Here is a 19926-nt window from a genome sequence, read left to right as displayed (position 1 = left end):
CAGGACCAGCTGTGTGAGGGGGCCGTCTGTGTCAGGGGGCTTGTAGGGTTTTGTAGTTGTTGGGGTCACTATTTTAGACCCTTTTGTGAATGTTGAGTAATAGTGAGAATTGGCCTAATTCAGTTCCAGAAGTTCTAGAGGAAGAACAGGTTTATTTCCGAAAGCTGTTTGTAGCTGTTTGTGCAGCTGATGAGAAGAGAGACATCTTGTGTGTGGAAACCTGTCTCTCTAGTTAAGCTGCTATACTGTCGGTTGTGATTTTCACACCAATTGAAATTAGTCCTCTAAATTTACCAATCTGTGCAGTGAGAACACATACACACACACACACACACACACACACACACACACACACACACACACACACACACACACACACACACAATAGTGATTACTAGGGGGCTGTGGTATACACACACACACAGGGGTTAATTCGGTTATGCAAATTAAACTAATAAATTTTCCATTTTCCATATATATCATCATATCATTACACCAACCTCCCACCCACCCCCTGCTATTCAATTAAGACTGAACAAAAATGTGTGTGTGTATGTGTGTGTGTGTGTATATGCTATTTTGTGTGAATGTATGTATATGCATATGTGTGGTTATTAGTATAGTATATGTGTGTGCATATGTGCGTGTGTGTGTGTGTGTGTGTGGTGGGGATAAGGGGTGTATGGCAGTACAGTCTCAGTTGGCAGCAATACACATGCCATGACAGATTGGTACACCCCCCATAATGGAGACACACGCACACACACACACACACACACACAACACAGCGTGCTATCATGCTTTCTCCTTACCCCTCCCTAAAATGTGACCTATGCAAGGACAGGTAGCAGTGGGTCCACACACACACACACACACACACACACACACACACATACACACGTGCGCGCACACACACACACACACACACACATTCCACCCCCACCTTTGTCATCACAGACAAAGTTTTACCTGAAGGGCTGCTGAGGATATGGCAACCTTGAGGTCTGAAGTCCCCCACCGCCATGTTCAAGACTAGTTGGAAACACCAGCTGCTCCCAGGGACCACTGAAAGGTCTGGGATCAGTGACAGGCCTGAGACCAGTGACAGGCCTGGGACCAGTGACAGGCCTGGGACCAGTGACAGGCCTGGGACCAGTGACAGGCCTGGGAATAATGCTGTGTCATTTGCAGTAGCACGACTGTCTTTCTGGGTCAAAATTAGACTTAATGTAATGTATGTAAATAAGGAAACTATAGTAAGCATTGTTTAAACTATCTGAGTAACTGTAGTAATAGAACAGCTGAGTACACTGCAGATATCAGCACACTAATAATACGGGTAATACATGAGACAGAAACCGAGACAGACAGATGGGCAGAGAGAGACAGACAGGGGCAGAGAGAGACAAGGGAGAGAGAGACAGGCCTTGCATTCCATCAGTCTCTCTCTCTCTGTCCTTTTCTTTTTTCTCTATCCATCTCTCTTTCCCTTCCTGCCACCCCCCCCCCCCCCCCACCTCTCTCTCTCTGTTTTGGCAGGAGTTGTACCTGTACCCAGATGGTCATCATGGTGATTCACACAGTCATGCTGTCTGCTGCCGGAGAACTCAGCAGAGCCTCAACCCAGTGTGTGTGTGTGTGTGTGTGTGTGTGTGTGTGTGTGTGTGTGTGTGTGTGTGTGTGTGTGTGTGTGTGTGTGTGTGTGAGAGAGAGAGAGAGAGAGAGAGAGAGAGAGAGAGAGATGAGAACGTCTGTCACATTTGTATTCTATTTAAAAGGTTTTACAGTCATGCCATGTTTGGTCTCACTATGCATGAGAATATATCAGCTCCTTTTAAGCTCCCAGAAGTTGGGATAGGGGGTATATAGGGGTATAATGGGTAGGGGGTATATAGGGGTATATTGGGTAGGGGGTATATAAGGGTATAATGGGTAGGAGGTATCTAGGGGTTTAATGAGTAGGGGGTATATAAGGGTATAATAGGTAGGGGGTCTATAGGGTATAATGGGTAGGGGGCATATCTGGGTATAATGGGTAGGGGTATATAGGTTATAATGGGTAGGGGGTATATAGGGGTATAATGGGTAGGATGTATATAGAGGTATAATGGGTAGGGGGTATATAAGGGTATAATGGGTAGGGGTATATAGGGTATAATGGGTAGGGGGTATATAGGGGTATAATGGGTAGGGGATATATAGGGGTATAATGGGTAGGGGGTATATCTGGGTATAATGGGTAGGGGGTATATCTGGGTATAATGGGTAGGGGTATATAGGGTATAATGGGTAGGGGGTATATAGGGGTATAATGTGTAGAGGGTATATAGGGGTATAATGGGTAGGGGGTATACATTTTTTTTTACATTATCCTGCCCCATAATGCACCTCTCATCCTAAAGGAAACCCTCACCCTAAAGCAGGGGTACTCAACTGGCGGACCCAATGTCATTCCAGATTAACTGGATACGGACAAAAAAAAACACCAGAGCATTTATTTCAGGGCTATTGAAAAAACACTCCGTCACGTGGGTTACGTTCGCCACCCCGCTCAACAACTTACGTTCGCCACCCCCCCCCGCTCAACAACTTACGTTCGCCACCCCCGCCGCACCGGACCTCAGGTCACAGGTATCTGCCAAAATTCAAAATTGGACCGCGGACAAATTTAGTTGAGTACCCCTGCCCTAAAGGAAACTCCCCCACGTTTAATGTAAGTAAACGTAAATGCCCTTCAATGTAGATGAAAGTAAATGAGTCAGTGTCAGTAAATCTCAGTAAAAAAAATTTCCAGATATTTATTATATATCCATTACAGAGATGCACTGACCACTGGCTCCATGACATCACTGCAGGGAGCAATACTTCCTGTTTCAGTACTTCAAACCAGCAACGGTGTTATTGTTCATTCATTCATTCATTCAATCAATTTTTCATATTGATGAAATACAACTACCAAAAAGCACCAATAAAGGATCCTGGGCTGCACTGAAACCACCACAGTGTGTGTGTATGTGTGTAAGCAAAAGCAACAGAACAAGGAGAAGGATTGGTCCTTTAAAAAAAAAAAAACATGCAGTTCTTCCTCAGATAAACTGATATATGTGATGTGATATTATATGTATGATCATTTGTAATAAATAAACATACACACATATATATATATATATATACACACAGGATCTTAGCTCATTCTCTCTTTTGGGTATGTGATCCCCTTGGACTTCCAGGCCTGTACTGGGCCACAGATATTTCAGTATACTGTACCAGCCACTTTGTTATGGAGTTCCATGTACACTCTGCCTGCTAGCATCTCTCACCCCGCTGTTATGTACTGGATTATCTCGGGGCATCCCAGCCTGTATCTGGGGTCCTCCCAGGTGTGGTAGATCTCAGCCTGGATGTGGGTCCTCCCTGGTGGGAAAGATCCCAGCCTGTGTCTGGGGTCCTCTCTGGTGTTGTACTGCACTTCTACTGTACTATACTACTACATCAGGGTGTGTGTGTTTTACATTAATGCAGTCCCACTAAACATTAGACGTCTTATGGACGTGCAGATCATGTCTATATTGCGTCCGTCGGTCCAAGACCAATTCTGGACTTCTACTCGTGCAAACTAGGTCCGTTATTTGGACGTCTAACTATGACCTCACTTGGACGTCGATATGCAGTTAAACACTTGAACGTTGGAATTTCAACGTCACAGAGACGTCTAAGAAGGGTACAGAAAATGTACATGATACATAATATTTGTTTTTTTTTATATTAATGAACATTTGTAAATGTTGAGTAAAGCGGTTTGAGAAAACTTGTCTTTTGGGCGATACATGCTTTTGCTCGACTCTGTCAACCTAAAACTCCATGTAACCTCACAATGGTGCAGCCTGTGAACTGTAATAAATCCATAGCGCCCCCTAGTGGGCCCGCCGGCGGGCCCAGCTCCTTTATGGCCTTATAAAACATATTAAACATTAATGAATCTCCGAACAAAAGCGATAAATTCAAAATTTCCTATCCCATCTACATGCCTACCGAGTTTTAGACGTCTACGTGCAGCCGATCGCGAGATATCCGGCTTTGAAGTTGGCGACAAAAGTGCACCTCGCGGGGGGGGTCTCCCGACATATCCGTTTAAAAAACATATTTTTGATGTGAGATATCTTAATGTTTTGTCACCTAAAAATCGTTTACTAATAAGGCTTTAATTTAAGACCTTAACATCGTAGATCCGTTGTGGTTAAGTACCTTAAAAAGCTTGCTCACCTCACTGCAAAATTTTGCGTAATCCACTTCCTGGATGAGACGCTCCGACAAATCTGCCCCCTAAGCGTCACCGAAGCGTTTTGAAAGCTGATTTGTCCTCTTATTACAAAGCTGCAACGGTTCTGCTTTGATTTGAGTGGTTTTTATTGGTCAGAAGGATAGTGACTTTGAATGACATGTTTTACAACCTCTCCCCGGCGAGGTGCGAAGGGGGGGGGGGGTGATCCAATCGGCTCTACAGACATTCCGGCGCCTAAGATGTGATTGAAAGCTGTTCTAACCAATAGTGTACTTCCTTCTGAAGCTAACCAGCCCTCGTTTGCCATGATTGGTCAATTATATTTTTAAATTGAGCCCTCGGAAAGTCGCGGTTCATTTCCAATGTGGGTCCGCTAGCATAGCAACGTAAGCTAACCTTTGCTAACCTAAGCTAAACTCCACCAGAACACACTGTTTGGCGAAACTGACGCAGTCATGGATCATTTTGTTCGTTTTTATTCTGATTATGGATACTTTTGAACATCACAGAAAATAAAAGGATTACTTTTTATGGAATATATGAGCAATTTTCGGAATTTTCGCCAACCCGGAAGTGGGAATGAACACCGGCTACGACGCGATTCTACGCACTCGTGAGTAAAAATGGATAATTTTTCATAAGCGATTTTGTACAAAATATATAATCTAATACTAAACATTAGATTATAAACAGTATTGGAGCTTTTGAGTGCTGGAGTACTCGGTATCGTGTCGGATGCTACCGGAGTTGGCGACGTATGCTTAGCTTATCCTGTCGGACTATATTGGGCATAAATATCATAACGTACCGTTCATATTTGGACATGGAATTTATTCATTGGATTTTTCTGGTCTTTCTGTAATATGTGCTTCGTTGTTGTTTGAAATAGTTCCTCGGTTTCGTGTATGGAATTTGTTAGCATGTTAGCTTGGTTGGCTATGGGTGTACCGGGTGTGTCTCATACTTAGCATACTTGGACATTGGAATGTTGAACTTGACATACCTTGGGACAAAGTGGAATAACTTTGCAATGCTTGCATGAATTTGCTCCATTTTTGTGTGTTATTAGAAAAGACCATAGCGAAATATATTGCAAATTTATAGACAGATTGGAATAACTATGTGAATATACATACTGGTCAATTTCAAGTTCAAGCTCAAGTTCAAGTTTTTTTGGCCATGTTCTTCTGTAATATAAGCTCTCAAATAAAACAATTATGGAAAATGTAAGCCTAGAGATGAATCAGTATGTTGGCCTAACTGTCTTCTTCAGTTTGAGCCCTGAATGATCATTTTCCTATATGTACAACTTGAGATATCTAGTGTTGAAGTGTACTAGTACCATTCGTTCAGAAATGCAGCCATTGGGGTGCCTAGCGTCAAAGGGAGTCATGCGCAGTATAGGGTTAATGTAAACACGTATAAGAAAATGTATGTATTATCAAAATATTGTAATTTATGTATAACTATTAATGCATGATGTTAAATACAATCAATTGACCATGATACAAAAGTGAGCCTACATAAAAATCCATAACTTTTTAGTTATTTACTGGCAATTTCAAGGTAACATTAACAACTGGTCTTTAACAAACCTCAAAAAGTTAACCTAAAAATGTTTATATGTTGTAGTAACAGATCAATAGATATAATCAAATTACCTTGTACTTTTGTAATGAATTTTTGTAAGGTTTGTTATGTTTTAACGTTAGCCAAAAGGCTAACTAGCTACTCACGTATTGGATGGAATTTACCACAGACATTACTACTTTTATAAGTTGGCATGTTTTGGCCAGTGATCAATAAAAATGAATGTGGAAAGAAATTGGAAATGTCATTCATGTGATTTATTTGTAAAGCATGTATACAATTGTAACGTGTGTAACTGGTGCCAGAAGGTGGCGGACCTGTTTATTGTTCCCGTTCATCTTTCTGAAGTTTCGTTAGGCTCAGCAGATTTGAACCTTTACACTTTTGTATACGTTTCTGTAACGTATTGAACAGGCAGAGAGGGATCCAAATGCGGAAGAACACCGCTTTTATTGAAATGAAACGTTGGTACAAACACAGGCAGGTGTATCACGAGCACTATGACTAGTAACAACTGCGTTGTCTTGGCGTGGTCAGGACGGTCCAGGGTCATACCGGGGGAGCCGAAGTCAGGAGGTACAGAGGGACTAGGCAGGAGACGAGGTCGGGGACGTAAGCGAGGGTCGGAACACAGGAAAGCAGACAGGTAATAGAAAGGCTTGGTATGCGGCATGAGTCGGCAATACTTCGCGACTAGGAAGTGGAATGTGGGCGTTTAAGTAGGGATACAGGGGGTGTGGTGATGAGCGTCAGGTGAGGCTGGTTAGGTGGAGATCAGGTGGCATTCCTTACAGTACCCCCCCTCAAAGGAGCGGCACCCGACGCTCTACGACGAGCCGGGGGTCTACCGCGGCGTCTGGGAGCGGGAAAGTTGGGGTGCGTTGCGTGGAAATCCGCGATCATGGTAGGGCAGAGGACATCCCTCGCCGGAATCCAGGCCCGCTCCTCGGGACCATATCCTTCCCAGTCCACGAGGTACTGGAGCCCGTTCCTTCGGCGCCGAGACTCCAGAAGCTCTCGGACGATGTATGCCGGTCGACCGTCGATTTCCAGGGGATCCGGAGGGCTAGTGGACACAGGGGGAGTGGTGAACGGACTATAGTGAACTGGCTTAAGGAGAGAGACATGGAAGACAGGATTGACACGATAATGAGCAGGCATAAGGAGCTTATACGAGACCGCGTTGACTCTGCTGAGTATCTTGAATGGCCCGATGTACCGTGGGCTAAGCTTTTTACTACGCTGTTTCAAATGCAGGTTTTGTGTCGATAGCCATACCCTCTGTCCCGGATGATAGATTAGGGCTGGAAGACGACGGCGATCCGCGTTGAGCCGGCGTGTGTGCAGGGCGCGGCGTAAATGGACATGTGCCATCTCCCAGGTGCGGGCACTGCGCTTGAGCCACTCATCCAGGGCCGGGACGTCAGCGGGTGTCTTGTCCCACGGGAAGAATGCAGGTTGATAACCATAGACACATTGGAAGGGTGTGAGTTTGGTTGCGGAGTGGATGATGGAGTTGCGGGCATATTCTGCCCACGGGAGGTATTTGTGCCAGTCATGTTGGGAGGCACAATACTGACGGAGAAACCTCCCTAATTCTTGGTTGTATCGTTCTACCTCTCCGTTAGATTGGGGGTGGTAACCCGAAGTCAGACTAACAGTTATGCCTAGAAGCTTGCAGAACTGCCTCCAGACCCGAGATGTGAATTGTGCTCCTCGGTCTGAGACGATATCTTCAGGTAAGCCGTATATGCGAAAGACATAATTAAACAGATCCAGCGCGGATTCCATAGCAGTAGGTAGTTTGGGGCGAGGAATCAAGCGGCACATTTTAGAGAATCGGTCTACGATAACCATAACAACTGTGTTACCTCCAGAAGTGGGTAGATCTGTGACAAAATCCACAGCGAGGTGAGTCCAGGGCCGGAGAGGAACAGGTAGAGGAAGGAGTTTTCCTGCTGGGAGAGTACGGGGAGTGCGGGATTGGGCGCAGACCGAGCTGTTTACCCTCTTTACAGTTATCTGCTGCGACGAAAAGGAAGCTAGGAAAATTTACCAGGACAAAATGTTACCTTCTAAAATGGCACTAGTTGTGCACAGAAACTATGAATCCCCATGGAAAATGTGTTTTAAGAAAGCATTTCCATCAAGATTAATACAGCTTTATTTAGAAATAGCTGTTGGTAAGCTTATAAAAACGATGTCTAAAAGGAGTCAAAATTTTACGCAAAAAAGACCTACACAATGACCTCATTTGGACTAGAATTGGCCCTTATCTGGACGTCCCGGGGTTGTCGATACACGATGTGTGGAAGACGTCGGAAAAAAGACGTCATCTGGCATCACAGTCTGCACCTTCAGGGGACCAAAATCCGACGTGCAAAAATGACTTGGAAAAGACGCCGTTTCAACTTATCTTTGCGCAGTGGGGTGGTTCTCAAACTTTTTTTTTTTTCAAAATCATTCCCCACCTCAGAAGAAGGTGAAATTCCATGCCCCACGAACAGATAGCGAACGTAATTTTGTTGACCGGGGGGAGGGGGGGGGGGGTGTATGTTGATTTTGTTGATTTTGGGGGCGAACGTTTTAAACATCCGGGGCTTATGAAAACCGAACAGGCATTAAGACGGCAGGCTTAAGCAGAGCCGGAGTGGCTAATCGGGAGATTCGGGAGGATTCCAAATGGGCTGGCTCTAGGGATGGGGAGATTCACCGGCACACATGTCTGCGATTCGACTACACCGGTAGATTCAACGTGCATCGGGTTTAATTTGCGGGCGAATTTACGGTGCATCGACTCTAGCCTTTGTGCATCAGCAAATACCATGGTTAAATCGGGTTTTTTGTTTTCCAGTATCTATTCCTTATTCTAACGTATTTACAGAGGTAACATACTTTTTATTTTTATTGATTTCTTTTTTTTTCGAGGCAACAAATGCATCATCGTGTCCTCAGGTACTGACGCAAACACGCAGACGTACACAACAAAAATGGAGGGAAACAAGAGCATTAGCAACGACAAATATATTTAATGCACCAAAAAGACACACAAATCAATTGTGTGGCAATATTTCGGGTTTTTTAACCGAGGTGGTCAACTTGACAAGACGCACGCAATCTGCAAACAATGCCGTGGGGCTATCAAATACGTTAGTAGCACAACGAACTTGGCGACACACATGAAAAGACGGCACGGTGTGGACATCTCTGCGGCCGCCACCCCTTGTAAGTCTAGCAGACAGTAGTGTTGCAGATCATAATTTTCACTATGTTAATACAGTACTTTTAAAAACTGTTCATCTTATGTTTTAAACGTTTTGTATAAATATGGATGGAGAAAATAACTGAATAATTCACTTGAATAAATTAATGCTCTGTCTGAATATACTGAATTATGCATTTTTTATATTATGTATTGGTTTTGCTCCATTGAAAACAACCAGGGGTGAGTTTCCCGAAACGTTCTTAGCGCTAAGTACTTCTTAACCTCATACGAGGTTACGAAGCGCTACGAACGTTTTGGGAAACTCACCCCAGATGCATACATCCCTTAAATTGTTAGAGAGTAAAGTAGAATTGTGCTATTGAGTTAAGAAAACTGATGGGTTAGGCCAATACATCCTCAAACCTCAACTAACTGTATCGAATGATCATTTATCAAACCGAATCCTCATATAATAAGTCATATCGTTATCAAATAATTTTGAATCGCATCATATCGTGAACAGGAGTGATTTGTATCGCATCGTATCGACAAGGGGTTTCAGAGTATCGCAGTTATATCGTTTCGGTGACAATGTATCGAGATGTGTATCAAATCTACCTTAGTGGTGAAGATATACATCCTTAGCTGGCTCATGTCAATCTCTAGTTTGGGCTGATTGGGATGGAAAAATAATTTTGCGTCATGCATCTTTTTTAAACGTCTTTTGAACGTCTATTACTGACATTCAGTTGACGTCAATAATGGACGTTCAAAAGAGGTTTAAAAAAGACATCGCAAAAACTTTCATTCTGGCTTTTCAGTGGACGTCTTTTAAACGTCTGACGAAGACGTTTAATTGACGTCTTTTGGACGTGTCTTTGCTCAGTGGGAAAGTCGTGTTTGCAGGGTTCATACACCTTTATAAGGTGGAATTCAAGCACTTGTACGTCACTTTCAATGTCCATTTCAATATTTCCCAGCACGTTAAAACTAATTAAGTTAAATATTTATACATATACTCATAATTATTCAAAATAATTTACTTTTTTATCACATTATTTAATGGTTTATTTTCAAAACGCCCAATCTTAACGTTCTCTCATGTTTCGTCCTACTATTACAAGAGGCTCGTATTGTTAACGTAATACAAGAGAACTGTTCAGTCAGACAGATATTTGTTGTGAAACGAAGTATTTACAATTTCAAGCATTTTCAAGTACTTTAGCCTAAATTTCAGCACTTTCAAACATGAAACACAAAGCAACATTAAAATTCATCAGGTAAATGTTCCTTCCCCTGTTTTTGAGGGGTGTTTCTTTATACTACCACATATCGTTTCGGAGAACACTGCACGCGGAAAGTATAAAGCCTGGTTTATACTTTCGCGAGTGACCGTAGCACTTGACTCCGCCCACCTCGCTCGACCCTGGGAAATATTGAAATGGACCTTGAAAATGATGTACACGTGCTTTAATTCCACCTTGTAAAGGTGTATGAACCCTGCAAACATGACTTTGTTCATTGCGCTGAAGCGCGGCACGCGCAAACTTACAAAATTCGAGGTGCACGACCTCACGAATCGACAGCGCACGAGGCCCTCGCGCACGTGCGGAGCCACAGCAATTACGTCATTTTCGCCGCATCAAGTATAAACCAAACGCTTCCACAATCATCTAGATCAGAGGCTCAGGACACTGGCACACAAAACCACACGCAAGCCCATGACTACAGCTGGGAGCCCTGCTGAAGGCGTCCTGCTCATCCCACACCTTCATACTGCAAACACCTCTAATCAGTGGAAATAATGCAGGCATGTAATCACCATGTGTCGAACGCCAAACGCACTAAAATACAAAGATAAAGACACCCCTGCAATCTCACTGAAACAGTGCACATTCAGCCAAAAACACCACAAACAACTCAGTACAAAAGCACTGAACACAAGACAGAAAACAAAAAGCAGAAAGAACTCTGGGCTCTGACTATATGTATGCATCTGTGTGTGTGTGTGTGTGTGTGTGTGTGTGTGTGTGTGTGTGTGTGTGTGTGCGTGCGTGTGTGTGTGTGTGTGCGTGCGTGTGTGTGTGTGTGTGTGACTTCATAAACGTGATTTGACATTCACTCCCTACAAAAATGATGGTGAACTCTCCTCCATATGTTAGAGTGCTTTTCATGAGATTCCCTGAGGGAGGATGATGAGTGAGAACTGAATACTGAATAGAACTGATTTGGACTGAGATTCCCCCACTGACTGGCCCCCTGTGGTCTGAGGGCCCTGGACCCGCACTGGTTAGTTTGGGGTGTTTTATTGCAAAACTGAAACAATAACGAAGATCTTGGCTGATCTGCAGTCCCAGCTTCATTCTTCACATGTCACGTAAACAGGCCTTACGGTCATATGACCTTCACAGACTCCAGATACAGACCTCTAAATTAAACACCACCCTCATTGCCAGATGTCCACTGAACATTCTGAGCTTCACCCAGCTCCAAGCCATTCAAAACCCTGATTCAATACCCTTGATTAAAAACCCCTGATTAAAAACCCCTGATTCAATACTACTGATTCAGAACCCCTGATTCAGAACCCCTGATTCAAAAGCCCTGATTCAATACCTCTGTGTAAAGTTTTCGATGGGCAGGCATGACGCAAGTGCAGTATTTAACTAATTTAGTAATAAACACTACGTACGATATACAAAACCCAGGGAGAGAACCAGAACCAAGAGATGCAAAACAGAAAGAAACAAACAAGCGCCAACCAGACAATACTCATAGGAGGTGTAACGTGGCTTGCGCCACGGAGCGAGGAGACGGACACAATCGCTGAGAGGAGCGAGATTTATTAAAGGGAATACCAAAATCAGAGTCGAAAGGACAGGCGTGGGTCAAACCGGGAGGGCAGCCAGAACAGGTAAGGTACACGGGCATAATGGGACAGGGAACTTAAACACGACGGGAGACACGGAGCAGGCAAAACAACACGGAAAACAGAAACACAGTGTAAACTCACGAATGCACGTACTGACGGGATGAACAAACCAACTGATAGACAAAATCACGGATGACACGACTGGGGAATGACGGGACTTATATACATAGAAACAAACTAGGGACAGGTGATGACAATGACACAGGGGCGTGGTAACAAACGAGGAATCATCAAAATAAACGAGCAGGGCGGGACAAACAGGCAGGGAACACGGACATGAGGGAACCCAGAGTGACAGCTACGAGAGGGGGCGTTGCCCTACGTGACAGGAGGAAACACTTAACAAGAACCAATAATACAATAGATAAATAACGGAAAACGAACACAGCGCACACACACAAAACAAGGGAGCTACTGAACTAAGGGTACGAGAAGGCTACAATGTAAAACATACTAAACAACTTCATAAACCAGCTGAGAAACTATGAGGAGATACCAAACACAACCAAGACAGGAACTAGGGCATTAACTACACAAGTAACAGAGGAACACTGAGTTCTAACACAGAGAAATAAAGGAGCTAAAAGACACAGAAGACATACCACTAAGGAACGAAGACACCGGAGGCTGCAAAACACACGGAACATGAAAATAACAGTGGGGGGAGAGCAGGGAGACCGGGGGAATGTACAAACAATGACCGACAAAGAGGAATGGGGCAGGGGAAACTAAATACACAGAAAACAGGGAGGAGAAACGAGACACAGGTGGAAATCCTAAGGAAGTGGGTGTGACAGACAGAGAGGACTATGGCAACGGGGAAACAAGGTGGGACAAGGGAGGAGGGCGGAGTTGGGCGTGACACTGATTCAAAACCCCTGATTCAGTACCCCTGATTCAATACCCCTGATTCAAAACCCCTGATTCAAAACCCCTGATTCAAACCCTGATTCAAAACCCTGATTCAATACCCCTGATTCAATACCCCTGATTCAAAATCCTTGATTCAAAATCGCTGATTCAAAACCCTTGATTCAAAACCCTTGATTCTGAACTGTCTGTTTCACATATGGCTGAGTAGTTATGGCATAAAGGTGGGTAGACAAACTGATGAAGTTGGTACATCACCAAAGTAATGCAAGCCAGGGCATGATTAAGGCAATCACTGCATAGTCATGGAAACAGTAGTATTGTTTTACCTTGCAGGAACAGAGAGAGAGAGAGATAGAGAGGGGAGAGAAGGAGAGGGTAGAGGAGAGGGAGAGAGAAGGAAATAGCCTGACAGGTAGAGACCCTATGAACATTAAATTTTAAAACTACTAAATCTGAATGCATTTAACAAATAAAGATTTTTCTACAACCATTCTTAATGTCAGTTGCTTTTAGAGCTGACAAGTCACATCTCTCTCTCTCTCTCTCTCTCTCTCTCTCTCTCTCTCTCTCTCTCTCTCTCTCTCTCTCTCTCTGTACAACAGCTCATAAGTCAAATGCCCTCATGAGAATAAAGGAGAACATTCTAGAGACTTCTCAAAAATTACCCAGAACACCAACCAGATATCTGGGTTCACTGGACTGTCCTACAGAATGCTGGGTTACTATGTTGGAGTGTTGTTGACCCACTGATATTTTCTCACCTTTCTAACTCCATACCAGAAAATCATAAGACCAGTACCAGAAACGCAGAAGACCCGGACTACAAACCCATAAGACCTGTACCAGAAACCCAGAAGACCAGGACTACAAACCCATAAGACCTGTACCAGAAACCCAGAAGACCAGGACTACAAACCCATAAGACCTGTATCAGAAACAACCCCCTCTTTACCTCTCGTCTGTGTCATGCGCTAAAGCGTGAAGGAATGTCTATTGAGTGTGAAACACAGAGTCTGCAGGGGGGCGTGTCTCCTGTGGGGAGGGGCGTGTCTCCTGTGGGGAGGGCTGGACACAGGAGACAGCTCCAACCTGCTCTTTTAGAATTCATGGAGGAGTTGTAGAGATCTATTCAGCGGCAGGAGAGGCTTTGTGTGGGCTCCAGCCCTGGCCGCCTCCTCCCGCCCTCCTCACCAGCGCTGGCCGCCTCCCCCAGCTCTGTAGCTGGAGAGCATATTTCAAACGTCTGCGAGACACAAACAGAAAGAAGGTGCGTGAGCACGAGGAGGCGCTGGGGGGCTGAACAGACGTAGTGCTGCTCTATTCACGGCAGTGTCGGCATGACAGGCAGCTCTGAGAGTGAGCTCTGCACCTCGCTGCCCCCCCGGAGACACTCTCCACATCTCCTCTCCTTCTCTTCTTCTCTTCTCATCTTTTTTAGTCAGAGGAGAGAAGTGAGCAGAGAGAGGAGAGGAGATAAGAAAAGAGGAGAGGGGAGGGGTGGCGAGGGGAGGGGTGGAGAGGGGGGTGGAGAAGAGAAACAGATTTGGGAGTGTGAAGAACACAGAGCAGCATGTCTGCTTGCTTGTCTCCTATATGGAAGGATGTGTGTCTGAGTGTGTCTGAGTGTGCTTTCTGAGTGTATCTGAGTGTGTCTGAGTGTGCTTTTTGAGTATGTCTGAGTGTGTCTGAGTGTGCTTTTTGAGTGTACTTTCTGAGTGTGTCTGAGTGTGTGTCTGAGTGTGCTTTTTGAGTGTGTCTGAGTACGTCTGAGTGTGTATGAGTGTGCCCAGCTAACCTGCTTGCTGGAAGCTTTGTGTATTTTTTATAAGCATGTTTTTTATTAAATTATTTTTTGTGAAATGCACATTTCTAAAGAACCTAAATAAATCAAATGTTGATCAAATAAATCAAATGTTGCCTTTCACAAGGCCCGGTCCACTGGGAACAGGGTTTCAAGTTAACCATGTGCACAAAAAAGGTGTTCTTGTAGCTAGACCTGTGTTCTTGTGTCTAGGTCTGTGTTCTTGTGTCTAGACCTGTGTTCTTGTGTATAGGTCTGTGTTCTTGTGTCTAGACTAGTGGTGGGCTGTTATCAGCATTAACAGCGTTCGATAATGTGATACTCTTATCGGACGATATAAAAAATATCGCCGTTAATCTATTCTTAAAGTTGGGTTGGGAACTGGGTCAAAATAGGTAAGCAAACTGATGACATTCACCTTGATAGTTTAGCTCGGCTGTATTTCTAACCAAATTGCACATTAGGGGGCGAGAATGAGTTTTCAAACCTGTGAATTACTACCCACAACAAATCGCACATGTGCTTACATGGATACAGCCACAGAGCCGCCAGGTTTGCTTCATGGAAAATTCATTTTTGAGAAGCTTCCTAATGGAGACATTGACAAAACTAAAGTTGTTTGCACCTTATGCAACGCGGAATTAGTTTATTGTAGGAGTTCTACCAGTCTGAAGTACCATTTAAAAGCAAAGCACCCGTTTGCTAATGCTGCTGACGCTGGGTCAAGCACTGATGCAGCCCAGGGGAAGAGTCAACGCCACGGAAAACAGGTTAAATGTACTAAAAGTTTGCTTACATTTCAAATCTCATGTTTAGCTGAATAAACATGTTATCAACCCCTTTTAATGTACAGTATGTAGGCTTACAAATTCATGTTTGACTGAATATGCCCTCTTAAATTATATAGGCATACAGTACTATTTTCATGTTTAATTGAATAAACCGTTGAACACGAGTAGCCTACATTTGATTGAGCATGTTTTTTTTCTTTAAGTATCAAAGTAGAACAGCTTTCTCAAGCAGTCATTGATGCATTTTGGAAACAGGAGATGAGCCCCTGGTCTAATGCACCCTCTGTATTAAGAAAGCCTATCTCAAAAACTGACTTTTAGTCATTACTTGAGTAGCACGCATATTCTGAATGAGCCATTTTAATCTAGATTAATCTAGATTAATTTCAAGATTTCAGTGAGATTAATCTAGATTTTAAAAAATTATCTATGCCCACCCCTACTCTAGACCTGTGTTTTGTTTATTTTGGTTCTAATGCTCATTCACAGTGGCTCATGACTGCTCATAACAGAGCAGAAAAAATAGTTCCAGATAAGCTATAAAGTGAGTCATATAAGACTTGGCTTGATTGGGATTCAATCCATACAATGTAATTTGTAAAACAAACAAAAAAAAGTAAAAAAAAAAATTGATGGGATTTTAAACTCTGAAGTTGTATGCGCTTTGATGAACTTTGCAGTTCAGGCTTGAGACCTGCAAAAATTAGTGAGTCACCTGCTTCCTGGACACTGATAGATGTTTACACAGCAAACCAAATCACTTATTCCACTGTTTGTTCGAATTTTGTCAAACAATTTATTACGGGGTCTGTGTCTCTGCACTAAATCTCTAAATCTGCACTATATGATATATATTTAGATTACTACATTATTGATATATCTGTAACTATATTACTTCTTCCTTGCTGTAATTGAGCAGGTGAAATGTGACTCTTGGTCCTGCCAAACCTCATGTCTGTTCACTCACCTGACATCTTCACGTAAAAGGCTGGAGTAAGATGCTCATTTAGAATCTCAACTGAATGACGTAATGGGAGATTGTCTGAGATTGTGAGTGTGATTAGAGGGTGTTGGTGGTAACAGAAAGGCAGGACCAAAGCAGAGAGCCCCAGTGATGAAACAGGGCAGAACCTGTGATAGTTGGTCAGACCCAGACTGAGAGAGCATTGGTCAGCCCAACACTTCACAGGAGTGAGCACTTCACAGGAGTGAGCACTACACAGGAGTGAGCACTACACAGGAGTGAACACTACACAAGAGTGAGCACTTCACAGGAGTGAACACTACACAAGAGTGAACACTTCACAGGAGTGAACACTACACAAGAGTGAACACTACACAAGAGTGAACACTTCACAGGAATGAACACTACACAGGCATGGATGGATCAGCCATCAGGAAATGTGTGTTAGGGGGACAGAAATCTTCAGGCCAGTATGAGGTTTAAGGGAGTTTCAGGGTATCAGGACCTCTGAGCACAATAACACAGCTGTCCTACTAATGAGTCCTATTAATATTATTAATATTTATATCTGTTAATAATATTCATATTTATATCTATGGGAGAGTATTTCAGAAGACCCCATTGGCTTTACACCTGTTGTATACATATACATCTCTCTCTCTCTCTCTCTCTCTCTCTCTCTCTCTCTTTCCCTCTCTTTTTTTCCACTTCTATCACTGCACTTATCTTTCCCACTTTTCTTTCTGCCTGACTCACACCCACCTACACACACACACACACACACACACACACACACACACACACAGTTTATGGGCAGGGTTAAGTCATACGCCAGGTCCATAAACATGGCCTTTTTGGCTACATTATGTCATTTTTGGGACATTTGAGAAGAGACATGGGAATTATATACTGAGAGCAGGAGAAACTCTAGCATCTCTCCCTCCCTCCCTCCCTCCCTCTCTCCCTCTTTTTCTCTATCTTACTGTCCCTGCCTCTCTCCATCTTTCTCATTTCCCTACCTCTCTCTCTGTCCCTTTATCTCTCTTCTCTCCCTCTCTCTCTTCTCTCTCTCCCTGTTCTCTCTCTGTTCTCTCTCTTTCTCCCCCTCTCCCTCTCTATTTTCTCCCTCTCTCTCTATCTCTCTCTCTCTCTCTCTCTCTCTCCCTCTCTCTCTCTTTCCTAGGCTGGCACATCACACCTGCTTAAATTCATTATTCTTACTGGGAAGAAGCTTTTCAGACTTCAGACCTTTTCAGAAGGTTTAAAAAAATCGTTTCTTGGAGCTTTTAGACTGTGCTGCAGTGAATGTTCCCAGTTGGGAGGCCGAGAGGGTCTGCTCCACACTGGGTGTATTGTGTGTGGACACTCTGAGCCTCCATACGGCGGGATTGTTCCCACTGATGGATTCCTGCACTAGCCCCCACCAGGAGAAATAGCTCAACATAAAACAGGTTTATTATTGAGGCCCATATTTCTCCACAAGGAAATGGCTGGAGCGTTGAGACAGTGTGCACACCTTTCAGAGTGATTCACTCAATGCCAAGGCTTGCATTTCCATGGAATGCACTAATGTTCTGGTTTGTCATTGTTTTTGGGAAATTTTGGTTGCCGCTGAAGCTGGTTCCACTGTTTGAAGTGTGATGTTTGAAGGGCCTACGGTGTCAGTGTGTCGGAGGGGACCCACATGAACTCATCAAACATGCTGACAGACAGCTGAGCAGGACTGTTGATTATACTGTTCAAGCCACTACAGTAACACTGGCAAACAATTCAAATGTGATCCGCTACAGTGGAAACTCACAATGTTTTGGAGATTGAGCACTTTTTGAGTGAGGAGTGTAGAGTGTAGAGTGTGGAGTGGAAAGTGAGCAGTGAGGAGTGTAGAGTGAGGAATGGAGAGTGTAGAGTGAGGAATGGAGAGTGTAGAGTGAGAAGTGTAGAGTGGACAGTGAGGAGTGGAGAGTGTAGATTGAGGTGTGGAGAGTGAGGAGTGGAGAGTGTAGAGTGAGGAGTGATGAGTGTAGATTGAGGTGTGGAGAGTGTAGAGTGAGGAGTGATGAGTTTTATTGTTGCTCCAGCTGTATACATTGAACTGTGTGAATAAAGTTAAATGTGTGTTTATAGTGAAATGCAATAATATATCTCCAAAACCTCACAAAACACAGTATCAAACATGAACCTACACTAGTGAGGAACACTTGGACTGAACACTTCACAGGAGTGAACACTACACAGGACTGAACACTTCACAGGAGTGAACATTACACAGGAGTGAAAACTACACAGGCGGAACACATAAAAAAATGTTTTTTTTTTTTTATTGTACAATTTGTTTCTTTTGTGAAATCAGTGAAGGCGATCGTGTGCTGGTAGAGGGCTTCGTCTCAAAGTGCTTTGTGTAGTTTGGCATGGCGATCCTTTGGGTACCTAATGGCCTTTTGTGAGGAATTCTGCTGTGAAGGAATAGACACATTAGCACATGTAGAAGGAACAAGAAAACATGTTAGCACACAAGAAATCTGTGGAATATATTAGAACATTTTAGAACATTTATGAAATTTGTGGAATATCTGAAGAACATAGAACATGTTTGGATTTTGGTACTTTCTGCAAGCAGGAGTTAGTTCTGGCTGTCCCAGGTGGGTCTGATCTTGAGCTAGAGGAGAGGAGAAGGGGTTTGTGGGTAGGCATGAGTGCTGTAGTGAGGCAGTTAAAGGCGGGTAAAGGCTAGTCCTCTCAGTGTGGCCATCTGGATGAACACTCTCTAAATCCCCTACACTCTAAAGACCTGCAGCTCAGCTAGGCCGTGTCAATCAACACCCTCTCCCCATATGAAGTCATCGCAATTGTAAATCGTCTCCTCTCAATGACCCCTTTGTTTAGGGGAGAGGTCCCCTAAATTAATTGGATCAATGATGAAGAGGGAGACACAGAGCTCTACTGCGCAGAGACAACAGCCTTCCTGAGCACAGACCCACAGCATGGCTGCTCACTGACACTTGAATTGGAGTGATGAGAAAGCCCAAGAAGAACGTCTGAGGAGCAGGAAGCTGTGTGCGGTCCGCATTGACGACTTCACTGCGTCCGACACAACGGCCTGCAGGACGAGATTTACAGCCGGACACAAAACAAAACGTCTGATATGGATTTGAGACAGTAACAGTGTGTGCGGTCCTGCGAGCGGTCCTGTGTGCGGCCCTGCGAGCGGCTAACGCTGGCCTCTTTCTGTCATTGTCCCTTTTGTTCTCAAAGAGTTCAGCTGCACGTTGTGAAGAGAGGGATCCAAACAGAATAAATAATGCTCTGTCTTTGTTTGTCTCTCTCTCTCTTTCTCCCTCTCTCTCTCTCTAACCTCAGTTTCAAACTTTTCAAAGTGGCCCACAAAAAAAGAGTTCTATCATAATCATTTCCAAGGATTTACACTCGCATTGATTCATTTAACAGATGCTTTTTGCAACAGTGACTTGCAAAACTATTGGTGGGGGATT

This window comes from Brachyhypopomus gauderio, chromosome 4, assembly GCF_052324685.1.
Source record: "Brachyhypopomus gauderio isolate BG-103 chromosome 4, BGAUD_0.2, whole genome shotgun sequence".
Taxonomy (NCBI): domain Eukaryota; kingdom Metazoa; phylum Chordata; class Actinopteri; order Gymnotiformes; family Hypopomidae; genus Brachyhypopomus; species Brachyhypopomus gauderio.
The sequence above is the reverse complement of the archived record's forward strand: the minus strand, read 5'-3'. Positions refer to the sequence as shown.